Genomic DNA, 23151 nt, shown 5'->3' with positions numbered 1-23151 from the left:
GATAACCTAGATGCTCAGTTTGGCAATGCCATTGATACCCAGTTTCCTGAGTGTGACTATCTGATGGCTGATTAGAGTGTGTAAAGTAGCTTGGGGACCTCTGTTCAATTCCAATGAAATCAGCCCATGGCACGGATGCATTTCTTCGAATAGGAAATCAGATTTTAGCAAACCCAAGTCTGTATTACATTGAAAAAGCTCTCCTCCTCCTTCCACCCTCCCCACACCATGACCTCTTCTCCTTTTGATGAAATCAGTATCTGGCGTTGCCTGGGCAACTTTAAATGATGAGCTTCTTGCTTTAGCGTTAGGTGGGTGCAAATCTGGCAAACAAGAGAGGGGTCAGAGCCTTTCCTCCACATTAGCCAAGATGTGCACAATGAGCAGGGCTTCAGATGGGCTCATCCAAGGGAATCGGATGGAAGGAAGGTATCCGGGGCTAGCTTATGCTCCAGCTCCCTCCTTCTGCAGGCCATCCCATTTAAATGAACTGTTTATCTTGGCATCTTCCTATACTTAGCTCCTCTCATAGATCCTGACACCTAGAAGGGGCTTAATACATGTTCATTGACCAAATGATTGTTTGAAGTATATACCTGTATTTCTATAGACAAGAACATCATACTGCTGGAATCTGGAAGCAACAATTAACTGAGAATGAAGGGAAACATTAGTCCTGTCCACAAGCAGTGGGGGAGGGAGAGTGAATTAAAAAAAAAAAAAAAAGAAACACTTTGCCCAAGGTTCAGGAAAGATGCGAACAAATAAAAATAAAAATTTTTTGTTGTTTCCCCCTCACCAAGCCTCCTGGAGTACTGGAAACAGAGGGAAGTCAAGGAAACACTGTATAAACAAGATATTACTCAAAAAGAGCTGGATTTGGAAGTCAGCACAGATTGGAGTTTAAATGATCCCATTTCGGATCCATCCCCTCTGTGACCCTGAATTTTCTCCCCTCAGAACTGGGCAGGATAACATTCATCCTGCTTCCACCAAAAGATTTGTGGGAAAGAAGTACTTTCCAAACCTTCAAACACTATTGAAATAGGGGCTATGATGATTATTGCTATGTCAGAATAAGGGCAAGATGCCTCCAACTCCTTGAGCTCCGTTTTCTTATCTGTAAAATGGGGGTAATGACACTTAGCTTGAGTACTTCATAGGATTACTATGAGGGAGGATGTATATAATTTAGACCATTTCCTCCTAAAGAGCAACAACTATGTTTTTGCCTTTTTTTTTTTGTATTCACAGGCCTTGGCACAATGCCTAGCACACACACAGGAGGCACTTAATAAATGCTTGTGGAATGACTGATGATATCTGACCTGCCATTTTGATTTGGCACAGCCCCTGGGGAGTCTGTTCTGGTAAAACAAGGCACAGAAAACAACTGATGATCCCAGTTCTGCCAGTTATAGCCTGAGTGACCCAATTACCTGCCTCTAACAGGTACCCAAAGCTCTGAGAGGTTAAATGATTCGACCAGACTCATGTTGCCCACATGTATCAGAAGCAGGACTGGAACATGGGTCTTCCTGACTACAAGGCTAGCTCTCCATACAACATGCCACACTGATTCTCCTTGTACATAGCAGGTACTTAATAAAATATCTGTTGAATGGAGTGATTTAGAGGGAAAAGATTATGGAAAAAAGAAATGAATATATTTTAGAAACCCCCAGTCCAGGCTAGTCATTGTAAAGGAGGCAATATTTTTCTGAAAACTTAAACAGATTCATATCAATTTTGATTGCCTTGCAGAAAATGGTGAATCCAGACCTACTGCAGGAGAATTTAAATAACTGCATGCATTCCCAACCATTTAAGCATGAAGGAGAAGGGAACGACTAATTTTGAATTTCCCCAACCGGACATTCAATGCTTATTCTCTGATGTTTCTCTGTGAAGTGGACCTAAGTGTGAAATAATGTTCCTCGAAGGGCCTACTTACAACATGGACCAGTCCTAAAGCAGGGCACAAGTCTGTAGTTAATCACCTTGGGGACGGGGAGGGTGAGCAGAGTTTGGAGGTTATTGAGAAGGGGGATAATTGAGCCTGTCAAATACTTCTTCCTCTACTGTTAAATCCAAAATAACAAAAACCAAAAATAAATTCTAAGTCACAGCACGTCTGGTATAATCACTTGTCATTTCTAAGTTATTTGGGTTTCTTTCACTCATGGGAGAAATATACTTTCTCAGTGAAACCTCTGATGTAACAAATTCCATTGTCATTTCAGCTCTCATTCTCTTTCAATGGGTCTGCCTTCGGTAAACCACAAAGAGCTCAGCTCCATTGAATACCTGATAAACCTTAAAGATAATAAACTGGGGGAAGGAGATGACAAAATTCTAAATTAGGATAACCAACAGTCAATCCCCCCAGCAGAAGAGAAACTCTTTAGCAATTAAATTAGAAAGCAACTGTGAGATTGAGGGGTTTTTCCTTTTTTTCTACCCAAAAGGAAAACTGGACTCTAATAGACCTCCTTGGAAAAAATTTTGTACACACCTGTGTAATTCACAGTATTTCCATTTAATTCAAATCTATTCAGAGTCATAGAATGGAGCTGTAATGTAATAATAGAGAGACAGCCTTGGAGCCTAGAAGACTTGGATTTGAACCCTGGCACTGACATAGGATGGTTCTGTGACCCTGAGCAAGTTACTCAGCCTCCAGGGGCTCCAGGCAACTCTCCAAGACATAAGGACAGAGAAAGTGCTAATCTGATTAGAGGGATATTTCTCCTTCAGGAGTTCCATGCATCCTAAGTCTATTCTCTAACCCCTATATGGAGCAGCAGCTTGATGTGCCAAAGTGAATGCTAGGCAATCAGTCAGCAAGCATTTAACAAACACTTGCTGTGTACCAGGTACTGCAGATACAAAGAATGAAACACTCCCAACTCTCAAGGAGCTTCATGGTCTTGGGGTTAAGAAGACCTGAGTTCCAATCAGGCTGTTACTTGCTGAGTGACTTGTAGAAGGCATAGAAATTCTCTTAGTCTCAGTTTCCTTATCTATAAAGTAGAAATAATAATACAGTACTCACCTCACAAAGAGATTATGAGGATCAAGTGAGATAACTATGAAGGTGCTAGAAAAGATCCACCTATATATCCATAACAAATATCCACACATTATATATGTATGTGTACATTTATATGTGTGTGGATGTGCCATATATATATATATATATATATATATATATATATATATACACACACACACACACACACACACACACACACACACACACATACACATACACACACACCATCAACTCTTTTGGAAATTAATCCAAATGGTTAGGAAATCTAATTACTTCTCTTTATTATTTGATAAACTTACCTTGGGTTCATCTGATCCAAACCCCTCCTTTTACAGGTGATGAATGTGAAGTTCAGAGAGAGCACAAGATCACCCTGACAATAAATAGGGGAACCAGGCTTTGAACCCAGGTGCTCTGACTCCAAAAACATCTCTCTTTCCACTGTCTCATGATGCCTTAACTCCCTGCCTGTCAACTGGCCAGATTGAGACTGAGCAAGTGCTATCATTTTGCTTTGTAGTTTATAATGCGCTATTGAAGGTGTTTAGAGGGGGAAAGATACAAATGATGAGCCAATTATACATTATGAAAGAAGGATCAGTTCAAACAGACTTTCCAAATTGAGCTGAATATGAGCTGCTCCAAAAATAAGCCAGCGCCTGATAATCAACTCTTTTCCTTAAAGCAAAGGAATGTTGTTAAGTCATTTCAGTCATGATTCCATTTGGGATTTTCTTGGCAAAGATACTGGAATGGTTTGTCATTTCCTTTTCCAGCTCATTTTACAGATGAGGAAATTGAGGCAAACAGGGTGCAGTGACTTGTTCAGAGTCACATAGCTATTAAGTGTCTGAAGCCAGATTTGAGCTCAAGAAGATGAGTCTTCCTGACTCTAAGATCTGGCACTGTTTCCAAAACAAAGGAAGTTTATAGGAAAATATTGAAAAATGACATTGATTATAAATCACATTCATACTTGAAAGATCTCAGATGTGGGTGGGGGATTGGGTGACCCAAAAGTATTTGGTCAATATTTGGCATACTGTGGTATAGAGCAGGTAATTCTTAACCTGGAGTCCATGATTTTGTCTATAAACATATACACACATATGTGTGTATATGTACATGTATATAAATGTATTTTGATCATTGTATATCAATATAATTGGTTTCCTTTGTCATAAATACATATTTTATGTATTTAAAAAATTTTTTGAGAAGGGGTTTACTAGACAGCCAAAGAGGTCCATGATACCAAAAAAGCTTAAAAACAACTCCTGGTATATAGGATGAGGTTTGAAATTGGGAAGATCTAGGTCCACATTGTGTTTCTGACACTTATGAGCTCTGTGAGGAGAGACATAGGTGAGAATTGGGACATCATTTCCTCTCTTAATGGCAGACAGCTCCCTACAACTTATCTAGTAAGAAATAAAATATAATTGGTCACAACTGTAAAATAAGGTAGCCAGACTAGACGATCCTTAAGGTCCCTCCCAACTCTTGGTATATGACTGACAACAAAGTCAGGAGGGCCCCATACCAACAAAATCCCAAGTATTTCCTCATATTCACATATTTGGCCCAATGGGATACTATGATGTCTTAACAACAGAAGTACAAGTGATTTTAATGTGCCACTATGTACATGAACAGGGACTACTTTCTAAGCATCAGTTAATGAGTGGCCCTAGCAGATGGGATGACATTGCACATCCTATGTGTTTGTGGTGGACTTAGAACACACAAGCTCTCACCTATGCTTGACCATTTTCATGGAGAAGGGGATGATTCAGTTTAGAGCTTATTTAACATTACTCCAGAATCAGTTCTAGTGAACAGCTTTTATTCCCACTCATAACTATCTGAGATAAGCTGTCACATCTTGTTCTTCTGTAGGCAGACTAGACTGGCTCTAGTCACTAGTGGATAAGAAACACCTAAGACAACATCTTTATTTATTCATTTAGTTTTCATCATGGAAAGAATTGTAAAATCAATTGTGAACAGCAAAAAATAATGGGACAAATTCATATTTTTAAGTGAACTGTCTAAGAAAAAAGAAATCCTGAAGATACTCCTTGTTTTTTTAAGAATATTTATATTTTTTGACACACAACAATATGGGTAATGTACCCTCACAGAGCAAGCAATCACGAAATGGTATTGGAGACAATGATGATGAGGTGGGGAAACAAGGATGCTGAGTTTAAAGAAAATATAAGTGCTTTGAGGGCAGGCGCTTATTTTGTCGATTTTATTTTTTATCATATTTATAGATGACTAATACAGAGGATCCACGGTGCAAAAAAATCTTGACAGTTTAGAACACTGGGTAAACTATAAGGTGATGGAATTGACTGATATAATTGTGAAGTCTTAAACACATGTTTGAAAATTAATTTCACAATTACAAGTGGAGAGGCAGCCATTTGTTTATAAAAAAGATCTTGGGATTTAAGGGACCAATAGTTTGAAATTAATCAAGTGTTGTTTTGACAGGGAAAAAATTAATCCTAGGTTGCATTTTAAAAACCATATTATCCAGCAAATATGAGGGTGGCCATGTCACTGCTCTTTGCCTTGGTTAGGCAATATCTGAAGTACTGCATTTAGTTCTAGGTGCCATATTTTATATGAATATTGATAACCTAGACTGAGTCAAGAGGAAGGATTGATTGAAAGAAATAGGGATGTTTAGCCTAGAAAAGAGAAGACTCAAAACAGGTATGGTACCTTTGTTCAAGTATAAGGACAGCTGCCTTATGGAAAAAATCATTCAATTGGATAGGCAGCCAGAGAGGAGGGAGTAAAACATAGGTAGAGCTCTTCTGAAATAACGGTCAGTGGAGAGGCAGTCACCACTGAGAAGAGGCAGGTCCCAGGGCAGGTCTCTGATCTGAGAAGCAGAGGGCAGAAAGGAAGCTGTGGAGTAGGAGGTAGGAGAGGAGGAAGATTTCTGAACATTAATGAAATCAACACCACCCACCACCCTGAACAAAACAAAACCACATTGCAGGCATCATGCTAGCAGCGCAAAAAAGAAAAAAATAAAGTCCCTATGCTTGAGATTAAGGGCTTACTTTCTAAAGAGGGGAAGGATGGGAAGAGCAATAAATTACAATATGACAGGATGACATTGCATGACATAACAAGAGGAGAGCAGAAGAAAAGAGAGGAGAGGGAGGGTACAAAAGGAGTGTTCCAGGAAAGGGGGAGCTGAAGATGGAGTATTGACTATGGGAAAGAGGCCAAGTCACTTAACCTCCATGGGCCTCTGTGTCCTCAATTGTAAAATGAGGGCTCAGAGGTTCATCAATCTATCACAGTCAGAGGTCACTGAGTCCACTGCCATACTTCAAAGAAAAAAAAAAACTAAGGAGCAGGAGGTTCTATGATGTACTGGACATCACACAGGTAGAGTTAGATGGGATATTCTCAGAGTTTTCTTCAAATTCCAGATATGTGACTATAATTTTGCATGAACCATTTTGCTTGGAACACAGAAAGGCAATAATGTGAAATCAGTCTGGAACATGAGTTGGAGGCAGACTGTCTAGGTCTTCAAAGGTCAAGCAGAAAAGTGTGCATTGTAACCTAGAGGTAACAGGGAACCTTTGAAATTTGATGATCAGAGAAGTGACATGGTAAGAACTCTCACTTGCAAAGAATTATAATAGCCACTAACATTTATAATAAGGGCAACTAGGTTGCACAGTGGTTAGAGTGCTTATCCTGAAATCAGGAAAACCTACTTCAAATCCAGCCTCAGACACTTACTAGCTGTGTAAAAGTAAGCAAGTCACTTAACCCTGCTTCAGTTTCCTCATCTGTAAAATAAGCTGGAGAAGGAAATGGAAAACTATTCCACTATTTTTAAGAAAACCCAAAGAGGGTCACAAGGAGTCAGACAACTGGAAAAACAACTAAACAACAACAAACTTTTACATAGTATTTGATGAACGTTTGTATGGGAAGCACCTGGTAGAATGAATAGAAAGTCAACCTTGGAGTTAAGAACTGTAATCACTTTAAATCTCTCTGAGCCTCAGTTTCTCCAACTATAAAATAGATATCATCCTGTCACCTAATTTATAGACTTTCTGTAAGGCTCAAATAAAATAATGCATGTAGTGTATTTTATGAACTTTAAATACTTAGTGTGGACCTGTGATGTTATCTTATTCCAACAAGCAATTCTCAGAGTTGAAACCCTTTCTACATCTAAGTTTATACTCTGACATCCCTAACATTTAATTGCTTAGGGAACTAAGAGGTTGTTTGGCTTAACCAAGGTGACTGAGCTGTTTGATACCAGCTCAGAACTTGAACCCAAGTGCTACTAACTTGAAGTCAGCCTTCTATCTACTACGTTATACTTCCACCTCTGGATTTTGCCACAAGACTCAACTGCCTTTTCATCCCTCTGCCTGCAAGCTCCCCTCTCCCATTGGTGAGTTCTTTCCAGGTCTTCATTTTGATAATAGGCCCAACCTGGTTGGCCATGCCTCATTCACAGCCCTTTTAGGGGGCTGTCTTCCTCCATCAGAAGGTAAGTTCTTTGAGGGCAGGGACTATCCTTCCTTTTGCCTGTATTTGTATTCTCAAAACTTAGCAAAATGTCTGGCACAGGGTAAGTATTTAATCAATTACTTGCCTTCCTACTGCCTCTCACACAAACTTCAAAACACATTATAGGTATGACTGTTACTAGGATTCATTGCAAGTACAAAACAGAAAAGCTTTTCTTTTGCTCCTCCTCTCCCTTCTATCCCCTGTCCCCATAAAAAGACAGAGGGATTTCTAGAATCTTTATGTGGCTCTCATTGTCTAAGCAGGAAGTTGGCCAACATTTATTTTTATGGAAATCTAATTTATTTCATGGGTTACAATATTCAAGGTTGATCCTGTTCTCTCTTAGGCAATAGAAATGGTATTGATTTATTATGCTTAACCACACAGGACTTATGTATCACTGTCTATAGAACAAAACCTATTAAATGATTTAAGTGATCACATTATGGAATGTAAAAGGGAATACACTTCACTGATTATGATCAAACATAATTGTTAAGGTAGTACATAAGAGACACCAATATAGTGCCATCCATTAGGTAGGCTACAAAATGCAACTTCATAAGATTTCTGGTTTCACAAGAAACATTTCAATGTTTCAAGTCATAGCTTAACCTTAATGAGCATATAAAATTCTCACCACAGTTATTTTGTTCGGCCCTGGCCACCATGCTTTATTTAAGAAGGGCACTGATAAGTATCTAATGGAAGTCAATGAGGATGGAGATTTTAAGTCCATGCCACAGGAGAGAAGTTTAACTGAATGGGCTGGTGTAACCAGGAGACTCAAGAAATACATAATCACTTTGTCCACATATCTAAAGGGCAAGTACTTGAAAAGGGTAGTAGATTTGCCCTACTTAACCCCAAATGTTGGAATGAGGAAGTGGCCAAGAAGCAAAGTCTTGATGTCATTCACAATTAGAGCTCTTCAGAAATTGGAGGGCTTGCTTCAAGGGAAGAAGTTTCCCTTCTGTTGGAGGGATGGATGCCCCCTAATTGGGTGCAGGGCAATGGGGATTCTTTTTCTGGTACAGGTTGGACTAGATGGCCATGGAAGTGTCCTTCCTACTCTCAAGTCCTATGATTTGCTTCAATGTCCCTCTCTGAAGAATCATAATTAATGAGACCACCAGCTTCCTGTATATATTCAGCTTTATTATAATCAAAGTTCAAGCAAAATAAAAAAGTTTAATAAAATTAGAAAAATGAAATGCAACAAACAAAAAGAAATCTAATAACAAAGTTTAAGCAAAATACTTTAAACTTATTGGTATCATTCATTCCAATAAATTCTTGGAAATCAATAAAGTCATTTTCAACACAGATACAAAATATTTACTGTATTGTTAAGCCATTTTTCATTTGTGTGCAATTCTTTATAAACCCATTTGGGGTTTTCTTAGCAAAGATACTGGAGTGGTTTGCCATTTCCTTCTCCAACTCATTTTACAGATGAGAAAACCAAGGCAAACAGGGTGAAGTGACTTGCCCAGAGTCACACAGCTATAAAGTATCTGAAGTCAGATTTGAATTCAGGAAGATGATTCTTATTAACTCCAAATCCTGTGTTCTGTGCACTATGGCACCACCTAACTGCCCTGTATAGGGCAACTCCCATATAGGCAACGAGTAACTGTGAGTATCCTTCAAGGACTTGTCCTGTGCTCTCTGTTTTCTCTCTGCTTTTTCTCACTTGATAACTACATCAGTTTCCAGGAGTTCAATTCTGATCTCTATGCAAATGATTCCAAGATCCATGTATCCAGCTCTAGTCTCTATTTTCTGTGCACCAATCCCACATTACCACCACCTATCAGACATTTCTACACTCCATACACATCTCTGAATTGTCACGTCCAAACTATAATCCATTACGAGCCCCAACCCAAAAGACCAACCTCTCTTCTAAATTTCCCTGTCATTCTCAAGAGCACTATCATCCTGCTAGTCACTCAAGCTCAAGACCTTGTTCTTACCCCAAATTTCTCACTGTCACTATCATCCCACACATCCAATCCATTGTCAAATCTTTCTACTGAGGTAAATTCAAAGACAATTATAAGGACAGGAAATTTTATATATATATACATATATATATATATATATAATTTTTTCCCATCTGATTAACCTTTAGTGCCTCTGGGCAATTATCTAAAGCCTACAAGTCACTGAGCAGTTTCTGACCAACGTTGCTAGTGGTGGCCTTGGCTGTTGGAGCAGGAATATCACTCAGTACTCTTACCCTGAATAAGGAACTCAAATCCTATTCCCACATCCCTTGCTTTGCTGCAGATCTGCAGCAGTTATTCTCAGTTATGATGTTCTCTTTCCAAGGTGGGTTTTATCAAAGAAGTAAATCTTCATGTCAATAAATTTTGACACATAGTAATAGTTTAATAAACGTTTGTTGAATGAATGAATGTTGATCCAAAAAAGGAGTCCCTTGAAAATTGATAGGGGTGGCTTATCCAAACAAGGTTGGCCATTTAAAAAATGCAGTATCCCGTCAAGAGGGGAAGGATGTTACCTTTACCCCTTCCTATCCTTAGTAGAGACCAACAGTACTCCACCTATTTGTATTAATACTAAAATTTTATGTATAAAAATCTAAGGATATAAGTAACAATCAAATTAGAAGTTAAAACTTGTCCCTACACATAGTGATCAGACACCACTGCTTCTGAATACACAGCATCTTCAACAGAAAAAGAGTGTCCTTGATCTTGACAGTCTAACTCTACAGAGTTCTGTCTTTATGTTTTGAAGCACATATGCCTGAAACTATTTAGGGATGAACTGTAAAATCACAATAGATCATAACTCCTTGAGAGCAGGGAGTCTTACTTTTATCTTTTAAGCATCAGGACCTTGGACAGAGCCTTGAAAACTAAGAACTTTTAACTAGCTAGCATTTACAGACTGATAGGATTTGCAAAACTGGATATATGGGATGTCCCAGAGGTCTTCTTAGTGCAATTTTAAGCTTTAACCACTATGGGACACCCTATATATTATCTCATTTGATCACCTTGGGTGGAGCAGGGGGGACCTGTGATATTATAGCTTTTGGGAACTCCTAGTAAGGAAACTCTGTTCTGTCCAAAGTTACACAAAAAGTCAGTGTCACAGACAAGATTTGGCTAGAGGTCCTCTGACTAGATTTAGTGTTTTTTCCAATATATCATGCTGCATCAACCCCAAAGTCTTAAATCTGCTCATTACTGAGGACAACATATTATAGGAAATGGGACTCAAGGAAAAGTCACAGCACTAAAATGGGGCTCTCTAAATTTCCAGATTGTATACATTGCTAATCAAGCTCCTGAAACATATTCAAGTCACAAATCATGAAAATATTTTACTAAATTTTTATTTTACATGAAATATTTTATTATTTATATTATACCAACTATGTATTTTAATAAAATTTTATTATATTTTTCTAAATATTTTGTCAAATAAATATTTTCTTACTATTTGGGGGTAGGAGAGGAGTCACGATCTATTGGTATATGTAGAATTCCCATGAGAAAACTTCCCCTATGTTCTTTAACTTAGAGTTGCCTGATGCACTGAGAGTTCCTGCAACTTGCTCAGGGTCACACAGCATCAAAAGTAAACTATGAACTCAGGTCTTTTTGTCTCTGACTCTCTATCCACTATGCTATACTGCCTCTCTCCGAATTCTACAATATCTCTTAACAGCCTTTTATGTAGCAACTTCTCTAATGTATTCTGACAGTTTCTTTCTCTTCTGTTTCTTGGTGAGTTTACCCCCTCCACACTAATGACCAAGAAATCAATAAATCTAGCATAAGTCTTGCTCCCAAAGTCTAGTCCTCCACCACCAAATATCTGATAGATACCTCTACCTGCACATCCCACTGATATCTCATATGCAACAATATGTAAATATGAAAATCATCATCTCCATGCACCCTTCCTCAGAACTTACCTATTTCTTTCTTCCCCCAAAACTTAAGAATTAATTTACTATGGTGTTAAACAAGAACATAATAACTTCTCCTTCCCCAACTCACTGGGATGCTCTGTTTTTCTTTCTGTTTTTTTTTTAATATATAATTAATTTACTTTTAGTTTTCAACATTTACTTCCAACAGATTTTAAGTTTTAAATTTTCTCCCCTTTCTTTTCCTCCTCCCTCCCTAAGATGGTGTCTGATATAGGCTCTATCTCTACATTTATATTAAACATATTTTCACAATAGTCATGATGTAAAGAAGAAATAGAACTAATGAGAACTATTAGAAATAAGAAACAAAACTACAAAAGAAAAGGAGAGAAAACAGTATTCTTCCATCTGCATTCAGACTCCATAGTTCTTTCTCTGGGTGGGGATAGCATTTTTCATTGAGAGTCCTTTGGAGTTGTCTTAGATCTTTGCATTACTGACAAGAGCTAAGTCTATCAAAGTCAGTCATTGCACAATGTGGCTGTTACTATGTGTAATATTCTCCTGGTTCTGGTCATTCCACTCAGCATCAGTTCACATAAGTCTTTCCAGATTTTTCTGAAGTCTGTCTGCTCTTCATTTTTATAGTACAGTAATATTCCATTACATTCATATACCACAACTTGTTTAGCCATTCTCCAGTTGATGGACATCCCCTCAATTTCCAATTCCTTGTCATCACAGAAAGAGCTGCTATAAATATTTTTTGTACATGTGGGTTCTTTTTCCATTTTTATGATCTCTTTGGGATATACACCTAGAAGTGTTATTACTGGGTCAAAGGGTATGCACAGTTTTATAGCCCTTTGGGCATAGTTCCAAATTACTCTCCAGAATAGTTGGATCAGTTCACAACTCCACCAATAATTCATTAGTGTTCTAGTTTTCCCACATCTTCTCCAACAGTTATCATTTTCCTGTTTTGTCATGTTAGCCAATCTGATAAGTATGATGTGGTACCTCAGAGTTTTTTTGATTTGCATTTCTCTAAATGATAATGACAGAGCATTTTTTTCATATGACTATAAATAGCTTTAATTTCTTCATCTGAAAACTGCCTGTTCATATCCTTGACCATTTATCAACTGGGGAATGACTTGTATTCTTCTAAATTTGACTCAAGAACTTGCCTATTTCTATCAAGAGGTACCCAGCATCCTCCAACCCAATCAACTGATCAATCAATAAGTATTCATTGAGCACCTATTATACGCTATGTAGTGGTCACCTAGGCTCATTTATTTCAGAGTATTTTTGAAGTTTCCTGTCACCCTCATATCCAGTCTTCGCAAAGTCTTATCAATTTTATCTCCCCTCCTACATTTGTGTCTTCTCCTCACTGACAGGGTCACTACCAAAATTTAGTAATTTAGATCACTATCATACACTCTTCTGGATTACTGCCATAAATTCCTAATTGGTCTCCTTGTTGCTAGCTTCTTCCCTCTCCAATCAGTCTTCCCTTCAGCACATGGTCACATCAGTCCCTTGCTTAAAAACCTCCAGGGATTCTTGATAGCACAAAAGTTTCTCCACCATCCAGTTTCAACAAACCTTTCTGAGCTGATTTCACATCACAACATTTCATGTCTTCTCTGATGCAACCCAATGGTCAGTTTCCTCAATTCAGTTCAACATTCCCTCCCCTGACTCCTGTGCTTCCTCCTGCCTGTAATGTGGCCTGTCCCCAACTCTGGTCTCTCAAGCTCCATCTCTTTCTTTAAAACTATGGCTCACAGCTCACCACCCCTGTTAAAATTCTCCCCCCACACACACTAGCCCCTACCTCATTTAGCACTATATTCCTCTTCAAATTACCTAGTAGCTACTTGTTTGTGTAAACAATGCATCCTCCTATGAGAATGGAAACTCCTTGAGGAGACAGACTTTCATCTAGCACAGAGCCTTACACACAGAAGTGCTTAATAAACTCTTGTTGAACTCCATTGAGTCCAGTTCCCTTCCTTTTCCTCAGTTGGAGGTGAGTGGGCATAAAGAAGGCCGCATCACTCTGAAACTGTTTACACAAAGGGTAAATTGTGTCTTGGATAAGGACACAATAAATCAGCTACCCATACCCATTACCAGTATCATGTATTCATTTGGAATCTTAATTGCGGTTAAATATTAAAAATGCTTAAAACTGATCTACACCAAGATTTATTGCTCGAACAAAATTGACTTGGGAAGGAGAATACTGTAATTAGGAGTGAATGCCCTGGATCTGCAGTAAAGCAAAGCATGGTGAAACAAGTTTTCAGCTCTACCATCAGGGAAAAACTGGGTGATACTTTCTTCTTTAAGAGTTGAGCTTTGTGGCAATAACAATGAGTGCGATTTATGAGATTTTTACCAGGCAACTTTGATTTACCCCAACTCTCCCAGATAAAAGCCAATTGTGGAGCCAACCTCAATAATGATACTTTGAAAGGCTTTATAATAGCTAAATACTCCCATACCTTTTATTATTAAAAACCAAATTATGCAGCTACAGATTGGAAAAAAAGACAACTGAGAAATGGGAATTTGAAATGCAAATATCTGAAATTCAAACTGAACAGGAAAACATATACTACGCATCTTCTTTTTTTAAACCAATGGAAATAGAGTATTGTCTTCTTTAAAGAGACTAACTCCTCTATGCTAGTAGATAATTATCCATTATAGAAGAGAAGCTTTCCTTTGTCCCCCTCAAAAAACAACCTAACATAAGAAATAATAAAAAGTAAATTGCATCTTAAAGTGGGCAGAGCACTTTGCATCCTGTATCTTATTTGAGCCTGGCAATCAATTAATCAACAAGTATTTATTAAATGCTTACTCTGTACCAGGCACTGTGCTAAGCACCTGGAGTATAAGGAAAAAAGGCAAAAATAACCCCTCCCCTCAGGGAGCATTGATTCTAATGGGGGAAACAACATATAAATCAAGATATACAAGATCAATACAGATGAGAGGGAATGCACAGTCTTTGAGGTGGGTAGCCACTAAGAGCTGGGAGAAATGGCTATTAATAATGACAATAATAACAATAATTACGCTATTTTCTGCTTTCTAGCACAGTGAAAGGCACGTAGTAAGTGTCATATGTTATATCATCATCATTATCATCATTTCACTTCTCTGACTCTCAGTGTCCCCATCTATAAAGTGAGGGGGTTGTACAAGATGACCTGTAAGTTTTCTTCCATTTCTAAACATAGGATCCTATGATTTTGGTTGAGCCTTAAAATAAACTTGGGAATTAGAAACTATGGATGCTGTTATCCCCATTGGACAACTGATTGAGTAATCCATAGCTCAGTAGGGAGCTATCTTGCAATGGATGCAGGCTGGGAATCCATGTCTGTCCATAATCCCAACTCTCTTTAACATACTGCATTGCTCCTCTAATGACATTGGTCTTTTAAGGGAGCTAACAAGGTCTTTGTGTTTGTACAGCAGTATCCTGGCTCCCAAGAAAGGACTCTAAACTACAGCTTTTCAGAATTCAAGGTCATCTTGGGGCTGTGGAAAGGCAGTCCCACCCTAGCAAAATGACTTTATTTATGCCTTTGGGCAACAGCAGACGCTTGTTAATGACACACAAACAGAAGTCATTAAAATTTATCGCTGTAAAAAGCAGACACCTTTTCAGATACCCCTTAATATGCAGTCACAAGGTCAGACCTGTTTCTTCCTACAACTCAGAACCAAACCTGTAGCAAATATTAACAGGAACTCCTGCTAAACAGATCAAATCAAAAGAATGACCTGTCCAAGAGTCAGAATTCTAGGACTCCACCTTAGCAAGTCAGCAACAGGACAGAACAAAAGAAAGAAAAGAAAAGGAAGGGAGGAGAGAAAAAGCAAAAGAGAGGGAGGATGGAAGGAAGGCAGGAAGAAGGAAGGAAGGAAGGAAGGAAGGAAGGAAGGAAGGAAGGAAGGAAGGAAGGAAGGAAGGAAGGAAGGAAGGAAAGGACACACAAGCAATCTACATAGCTTTCTTGAAGCACCAAGGGTCAGATGAATAAGTCTGAACATCTCTGCTACTTACTACCTATTTTCCCTTGGCCAGGTCATTCAGCCATTCAAGTGAATAGGTCTAAGCATGCTGCTTTCGACCCAAGAAAATTCTTCAGCTCCCCATTATCTCTATAATAAAAGAAAAACTTTAGCATTTGGCATTTAGAGTCTTTCAGAATATAGTTCCAGACCCTCTTTCTAGGATAGTTATACATTATTTCCTCTCATGTACTCTACACTTTAGCCAAGCTGATCTATTTTCTGTTCTCCAGATACATCATTCCATCTGCCACTTCATGGCTTTGATATCTTGACCTAGAATGCTCTACTTCCTGATGTGTATCTCTTGGAACATCTAACCCCCTTTCAAACTAAGCTTATGTACTATGTGTAATATTAAGTTATGCTACATATATAAAATATATCTATCACATATAATACTTATCACATAAGTATGACATGAGACTTCTGTTGAAAACTCTAGTTACTAGTGTCTCCTGCCCTCAACCTGTTTTGCACTTCATGTGTGTGCATGTGTTCTACACACAGGTATTCATGCACACATATACACATAAAATTCAACGTTGGTTGAGGGGACATTAGTGTCTATGTAAATAACGTGTGTAAACATGTTATGTAGGCATATATGTTCCTACATATATAAATCTACATGGTTCATATATATGATATGTATGGGTATATATGCATGCATGGTACACATATATAAAAATATAGATGCACAGTATTCACTTGTCTGTGGACACAGCTTCTCCTCTAGAAGGGAAGATAACAGACACTTTTGTTTTCTTTCTGTGTATTCTTTTTTATCCTTCTGACCAAGAGCACTTTGTAGTTAGTGCATACATTTTGTATATTGTTACATGCGTATATATACTTTTCCCCAATGAAATATAAGCCCCTTGAGGACAGGAACTATTTTTGAATCATTTTTTGGCTGATTATGTATATCTTTTAAATATAAAACTTATTTTTACCTTTTTTTAACATCATGATAATTTTCCATATATCTCCCCAACCTCAACTGAGACCTTTCTCATTGCAAAGAAAAAAAGCTCAGCAGAACCCAGATGATGAATAAGTAACATCTGGCAGCATCTGGCCCATGATGTACTTGGGAGCTCTTCAGCCAGGGAAGAGTGGGTTTCCTCCTCTGTTCTCTGGGACCAGCATTGCCCTTTGCAGTTCATCTGAGCTCAGCAGTTTATTGTTTTTGATTAAGCTATTTGAGTGAAACATAGCTTTCCTATGTGGTCATTATTTCAGTTGTTACACAGGTTCTCCTTTCTTTGGTCTGCATCAGGCTTGTATAAGGCTTGATGTATTTTCCTGAATTCTTCATATTTGCTGCTGCTTCTGGTTCAGTAACATTCCATCATGGTCATCTACCCATTTCTCAACCTTCCTGTAGTTGATGGGCTCCCTGTTTTCATTTTGCTGCATTCACAAATGTGGAATAGTGTCAGGACAAGGCTTGCTGTGTTGGTATTGCATGACAGTCACTGTTGACTGATGCCACCAATACAACATGATGACCACTGCAAGGATGTGCCATATTTGGCTAGACTTGAAGTAGTTTAGCTGTTCTGGAAAGTATCTTTCTGGAACTTTGGAATCACATATATCACAATCACAGAAGGTACAAACTCCTGTATGATAGGCACACCAACACCTCCATTGAGCCAGACGTAGTGAAGAGTTAGAATCACTACATACCCAGACACCAAACAAAAGATGATAGAACGAAGCCTGTGCCAAGGTTGAGTGAGATAATTGGGATGAATCTGAGCAAGAAAGTCGGTGAGGATCACAGAAAGCACAAGACAGACTTGATGCCAGTAATTATTACAATAAAATGCACATAATATTCCAGACACACAACATCCCAGTAGGCCAACAGAGATTCCTGCATAATCTAATGCCATCCATCATCTACAGGTTTTTTTCTGAACGATGACAAGAAAAAAGATGATAGCCTACAGAACAAAGCGTACAGATCCGGTGGGAAGAAGAGGAGCAAGTCCAACAAATGACTCTGGATGTTTACCTTCTCCTTGGATAAGATAAACAAGCTCTTGAGGCAGAAGCAGGAGGGCAGGGAGGCCAGTAGCCATCTGTGAGGTAGAAGTTGTCCTGGAGCGATGGGGGATCTGCTCGTAGGTGTAGAGGTGGATACCACACGGCACCAGCACAGGAAAGTACTGATAAATGCCTATCTAGATATAGTGGACATTCTTCGGCAGCTTCTTTTGCACTGTGGTCACCATCTGCACCACCCCTCCTTTGGCCAGGGCAGCATGAGGCAGTGGGGACAACGATCTATGAATCATTTTTTTATTCTTGACCTTGTATCCCCCATACCTAGACCAGTCCCTGGGGTAGAGCAGATACTTAATAGATATTTGTTGGATTAAGTTGTACCTCCATTTCCTCATCTATCAAACACATAGTTGCACAAGATGATTTCTGAGGACCTTTCCATCTCCAGAAACGATGTTCCTACGAACCCTGAGTGGGTGAATTTGACTTTGTCAATTGTGCATTTCAGGGGTGTACAAAGGCTTGGACAGCAGTGGTCCAAAAAGTCACAAACAGGAAAACATCATGAAAGAGTTCAAGCTCTCCTTTAGCTACGACAGATAAAACCTTCTATATCATTTTAGAGTCAACACCACCACAAGTCAATGGATACAAAGCCATTCTATCTTGGATATGGGATAATGAGGGACACAGGTCAGAGTAATGGAAAGTGTTATGTGAAGAGGCAGAGGACCTGGGTTCAAATCTCAACTTTGCCACTTACTCCCTGTGTGACTTTGAGGAAGTCCCTCAGTCTCTTTGGGCTTCCATTTTTTCATCTGTAAAATGAGCGTCTTGACTAGATGACTCTAAAGACCCCTTCCAGAACAAAGTCTAAGATTCTATCACCTTTTGGACAACTCAAGTCACCAGCTCAGTTATGGGAAAATTAAACCCAAAAGGGAATCCTCACCATGGCCTACCATCCACCCTGTATTTTTCCCCAGTGATCACAACCAGCCACAGCAGAACCCTATTCCTTCTCAGAGAAGGGGAAAGGGTCACTTTTCATAGACTGAATCAAACAATAAGCCAGTCATCATTTCACTTTGCAAGGCTCATCTGTTCCCTATCCATGACACAGTGGCATCAAGAATCTTTTTGTGGGTACTCACGTGTAAAGAACCCTGCAGACTGGCAGAGAAGTGAAGCCTTAGCATATTAACAGGGCAGAATGGAAGCAACTGAAAACCAAAGCTGTGAAGTCTGGACAGCTCATGTTCTTAGGCTGGAATCAGAGAATGTCAGAGTTGGAAGAGACCTCAAGGATAATCTCTTCCAACCCAATCCCTTCTACAACACCCCTGACAAAGACCCACTTCAAGGTCAGTCAGGCTTTTTGGAAGATGTGCAGTGAGGGGCAGCTCACTATCTCCTGAGACAGACCCTCTAGGCTAACTCTTAGGAAGCTTTCCATAACTTTAAGCCTATATCTGTCTCCCTAACAAGCTCTAGCTGCCTACTTTTGTCCTTTAGGGTTAAGGAAAACAACTCTAATCCCATTTCTACCCAGAAATGCTTACTTAAAAAAATCTCTTCCCTTACGGCTTACACAGGGGCCAAGAGCTTTGTGCTTTTTCTTCAAAAGTGAAGTTTTGGGGCAGTTAGGTGGTGCAGTGCATAGAGCATCAGCCCTGAAGTCAGGAGGACCTGAGTTCAAATTTGACCTCAAGCACTTGACACTTTCTAGGTGCATGACCCTGGGCAAGTCAATTAAACCCAATGTCCTCACAAAAAAAAGCAAGTTTGGCTAAGAGTCTGAATTTCCCTCTAAGAACCAAACTGTCCCTATATAAAATACTGTCAGTGAGAACCTCACAAGGAAACAACCCCCACTTACCTGGAGATGACATCTTAGAGACACTAAGGCATCCTCCATGGTCTCAGGTGTTTCATCCATAAAAATAAAGATGAATGTAGGTCTCTTCTATTTTTTCTTTTGGGTATTAATTTTATTACTGTCTTTGATTGACTTTGATAAATATCACCCCTATTTTTCCTTAATAGTATTTTACTTTTTTCCAATTACACGTGAAAGATTGTTTCCAACATTCATTTTTGTAAAACTTTGAGTTCCAAATTTTTCTCCCTTCTTCCCTTCCCCCCTCCCCAAGACAGCAAGCAATCTGATATAGCTAATACATGCATAATCATATTAAAGGTATTTCCACATTAGTCATGTGAGACTCTTCATTTGTAACCAAGCTAAGGAGTAAAAAAAAACTAACACAACAGCTTTTATCTCAGCACCTGTAGCATCTCACCTCTGTCAAGAAGAGGGAAATGTTGGTTCATCACCTGACCTCTAGAACTAAGATTGCTCATTGAATTTCACCTGAGTATTTTAGCACTGTTTTCATTTATATCACTGAAGCCCCTGGTTCAACTTTCTTCATTCTACATCATTTCATTAAAACTTCCCCGTGATTCTCCATATTTCTTATATTGTGACTTTTCACGGTACAACATTGCATCTGTATATCACAACTTGTTGGAATGTTTCTCTCTTAGATCGCTTTTAGTTTTAAAAAAATCATACACTAAAATCTGACTTATTTCCTTTGCCTGATAAATAATTGTTACTATCATCAATCATTCAGGAAAGACCAAAAGATTCAACAAAGTCCATTAATGCATGATATGGATATCTGAAATATTCATTAGATCAGCTGAGGTACTTCCTGTTCATCCTTCGTTTTGGAAGAGGACCAATGACACTCCAGGGTGATGTCTTGATTTGTGCCTGAATTGCATTAAGGTAATGCAGAGTTGCACAGTCATCAGCCTCACCAATTCTTACAGGTTCATTGAAGTCCAGTGGCAGGACACAAGTCAAGATGACTGGTGATGGCTTGGGGTGCAGTGGATGATCTTGTTGTCTTTGATATGTGATCAAGTTCTAACCTGCTTCAGTCACCTTCATGACCACTGGAACAAATTGTTTGTATCCACTCATTCTGCTGGGGGAAATCTTCACATGTTATACTTAGCCAATTTCTCCAAACCCACAAGCATTGTAAGACAGAGTAGCCAGGGAGGACACCCTCATTGATGGTGGGATTAGAGGTCAATTATCTGAGAGTCTAAGCCTCTATCCCAGACACTCTAGCAAACTTGCTACCTTACCAGTCTACCTTGGATTATATCTCTAAAAGGTGGTCAGTCCTACTTTGAAAAGTATTCTGCTACCATCTGGAAAACTATAAGAAGTTGTAACAGTAAGCCTCCAAGGTTAGTCAGCCTTGGCAAGACAAAGTGGAATCCATCACATTGCAGGAAAACAAAACTTGCTAACATAGCTAAGTAGTATAGATATGCCCTTACGTAGAAACGAATCAGAGTTTAAACTTAGGATACACTTGCTAATTCTTCTTACTATGTTTTCCTTCCTCTCATCTTTTGCTCCTTATTTAGCAAAAGTCAGACAAATGTTTCTTCAACATATGTTCCATGGATTTTTTTTTTGCTTCTCTACTGTGTGCCAGACCACAGCTTAGAACAAGAGACTTCTGCCACCCTAAAAGGCTTTTTATAAAGTCATATGTCATCTTAAAAGTGATGCCACATTCATTGTGGCAGGGTTTGGAAGAGCTAGTCCAGTAAAATCATTCCCCTGATGTTACGCCCTTGGATGACTACTATTGAACATGTCCTACTGTACCTTCTGTTAGTGGGAAAGCAGGAACAAACCTCCCAACAGGTATCTTAAAAGTCACCTTTAATGATTTGTGTTCTGTTCTTTCTTTAGCATCCAAACATCCAAGGAGGCTTTTAAAAGCTCACACATCTTTTCTTTTCAGGGGAAGAGCCAAGATGGCAGAGTAGAAAAACATACACTAATTCTTCCCCATAGCCCATAAAATACCTGTAAAGAAAGACTCTCAACAAATTCTAAAGCAGCAGAAGCCACAGAACAGTGGAGTGGAGGAGATTTCCACCCCAGGGTGACTGGAAAGGCTGATAGGAAAGGTCTGTCTCACCAGACGTAGAGTGGAGCCCAGTCCAGCTTTGGCCATGTGGCAAGGTGCCCAAGTAGGCCTTGGGGGCGGAATCTCTAGCAGCAGTACTGGTGGTTTGCAGATCCCTCAATCCACAGGCACCAAAGGTCAGTGAGAGGATTTTTTCAGCTGTCCGAGAAGGGAGCAGAGTCTTCTCATAGGTCCAGCCTCATGCAGTGGTACAGCAAAGGCCCCATAGGGCAGCAGCAGCTCCCACAGCAGCCTGCATTCATTGTGGGATGGTAAAACTCCTGGGGGCACTAAGCAGCTGATCCTTACCTCAGCCCTGTGTGGAGGCCCTGCCCCCATCTAATGCTTCTGGAGGAATTGGGCAGCTGATCTTTATCTCACACTGAATGGCAGCCCTATTCCCACCAAAAGCCCCTGGGATAATTGAGCAGCTTATCGGAATCTCAGCCCCCAGTACCAGCTTGGTGGAACTGGAGGCCAAGTGGCTGTGGAGGGGAAATTACTACTCACAGATTATGGGCACAAAAGTTTCTTGTTGCTCCCAGAACAGTTTACACGCTTGATTGTGCCACCTTGGAAGAACTGAGATCTTACAGATCCCCAGAGTATGCCCTACTGTTGACAAAGGACCCAAAACTCAAGTAACTGGCTGGGAAAATGCCCAAAAAAGAGGGAAAAAATAAGACTATAGAAGGTTACTTTCTTGGTGAACAGATATCTTCTCCCATCTTTTCTGATGAGGAATAACAATGCTTACCATCAAGGAAAGACATAAAAGTCAAGGCTTCTGTATCCAAAACATCCAAAATAAATATTCAATAGTCTCAGGCCATGGAAGAGCTCAAAAAGGATTTTGAAAATCAAGTAAGAAAGGTGGAGGAAAAACTGGGAAGAGAAGTGAGAGCGATGCAAGAAAAGTATGAAAAGCAGGTCAACACCCTGCTAAAGGAGACCCCAAAAAAATGCTGAAGAAAATAACACCTTTAAAAATAGGCTAACTCAATTGGCAAAAGAGGTTCAAAAAGCCAACGAGGAGAAGAATGCTTTCAAAAGCAGAATTAGCCAAATGGAAAAGGAGGTTCAAAAGCTCACTGAAGAAAATAGTTCTTTCAAAATTAGAATGGAACAGATGGAGGCTAATGACTTTATGAGAAACCAAGAAATCACAAAACAAAACCAAAAGAATGAAAAAATGGAAGATAATGTGAAATATCTCATTGGACAAAACAGCTGACCTGGAAAATAGATCCAGGAGAGACAATTTAAAAATTATGGGAGTACCTGAAAGCCATGATCAAAAAAAGAGCCTAGACATCATCTTTCATGAAATTATCAAGGAAAACTATCATGATATTCTAGAACCAGAGGGCAAAATAAATGTTGAAAGAATCCACTGATCACCTCCTGAAAGAGATCCAAAAAGAGAAACTCCTAGGAATATTGTAGCCAAATTCCAGAGTTCCCTGGTCAAGGAG

General features: G+C 39.2%; 1 protein-coding gene and 1 pseudogene across 8 annotated transcripts in view; both read right to left on the bottom strand.

Annotated features, from left to right (window-relative positions):
* The window catches only part of FHIT (fragile histidine triad diadenosine triphosphatase), a 1742479-nt gene that overhangs the window by 1492049 nt on the left and 227279 nt on the right, over nt 1–23151 (bottom strand). The window lies entirely within an intron of this gene.
* On the bottom strand, nt 6092–22954 carry LOC140497634 (progestin and adipoQ receptor family member 3 pseudogene; annotated as a pseudogene).

Source organism: Notamacropus eugenii, chromosome 3, assembly GCF_028372415.1.
Source record: "Notamacropus eugenii isolate mMacEug1 chromosome 3, mMacEug1.pri_v2, whole genome shotgun sequence".
Taxonomy (NCBI): domain Eukaryota; kingdom Metazoa; phylum Chordata; class Mammalia; order Diprotodontia; family Macropodidae; genus Notamacropus; species Notamacropus eugenii.
Note: the sequence above shows the minus strand (reverse complement) of the source record. Positions and strands in the feature narration are given on the sequence as shown.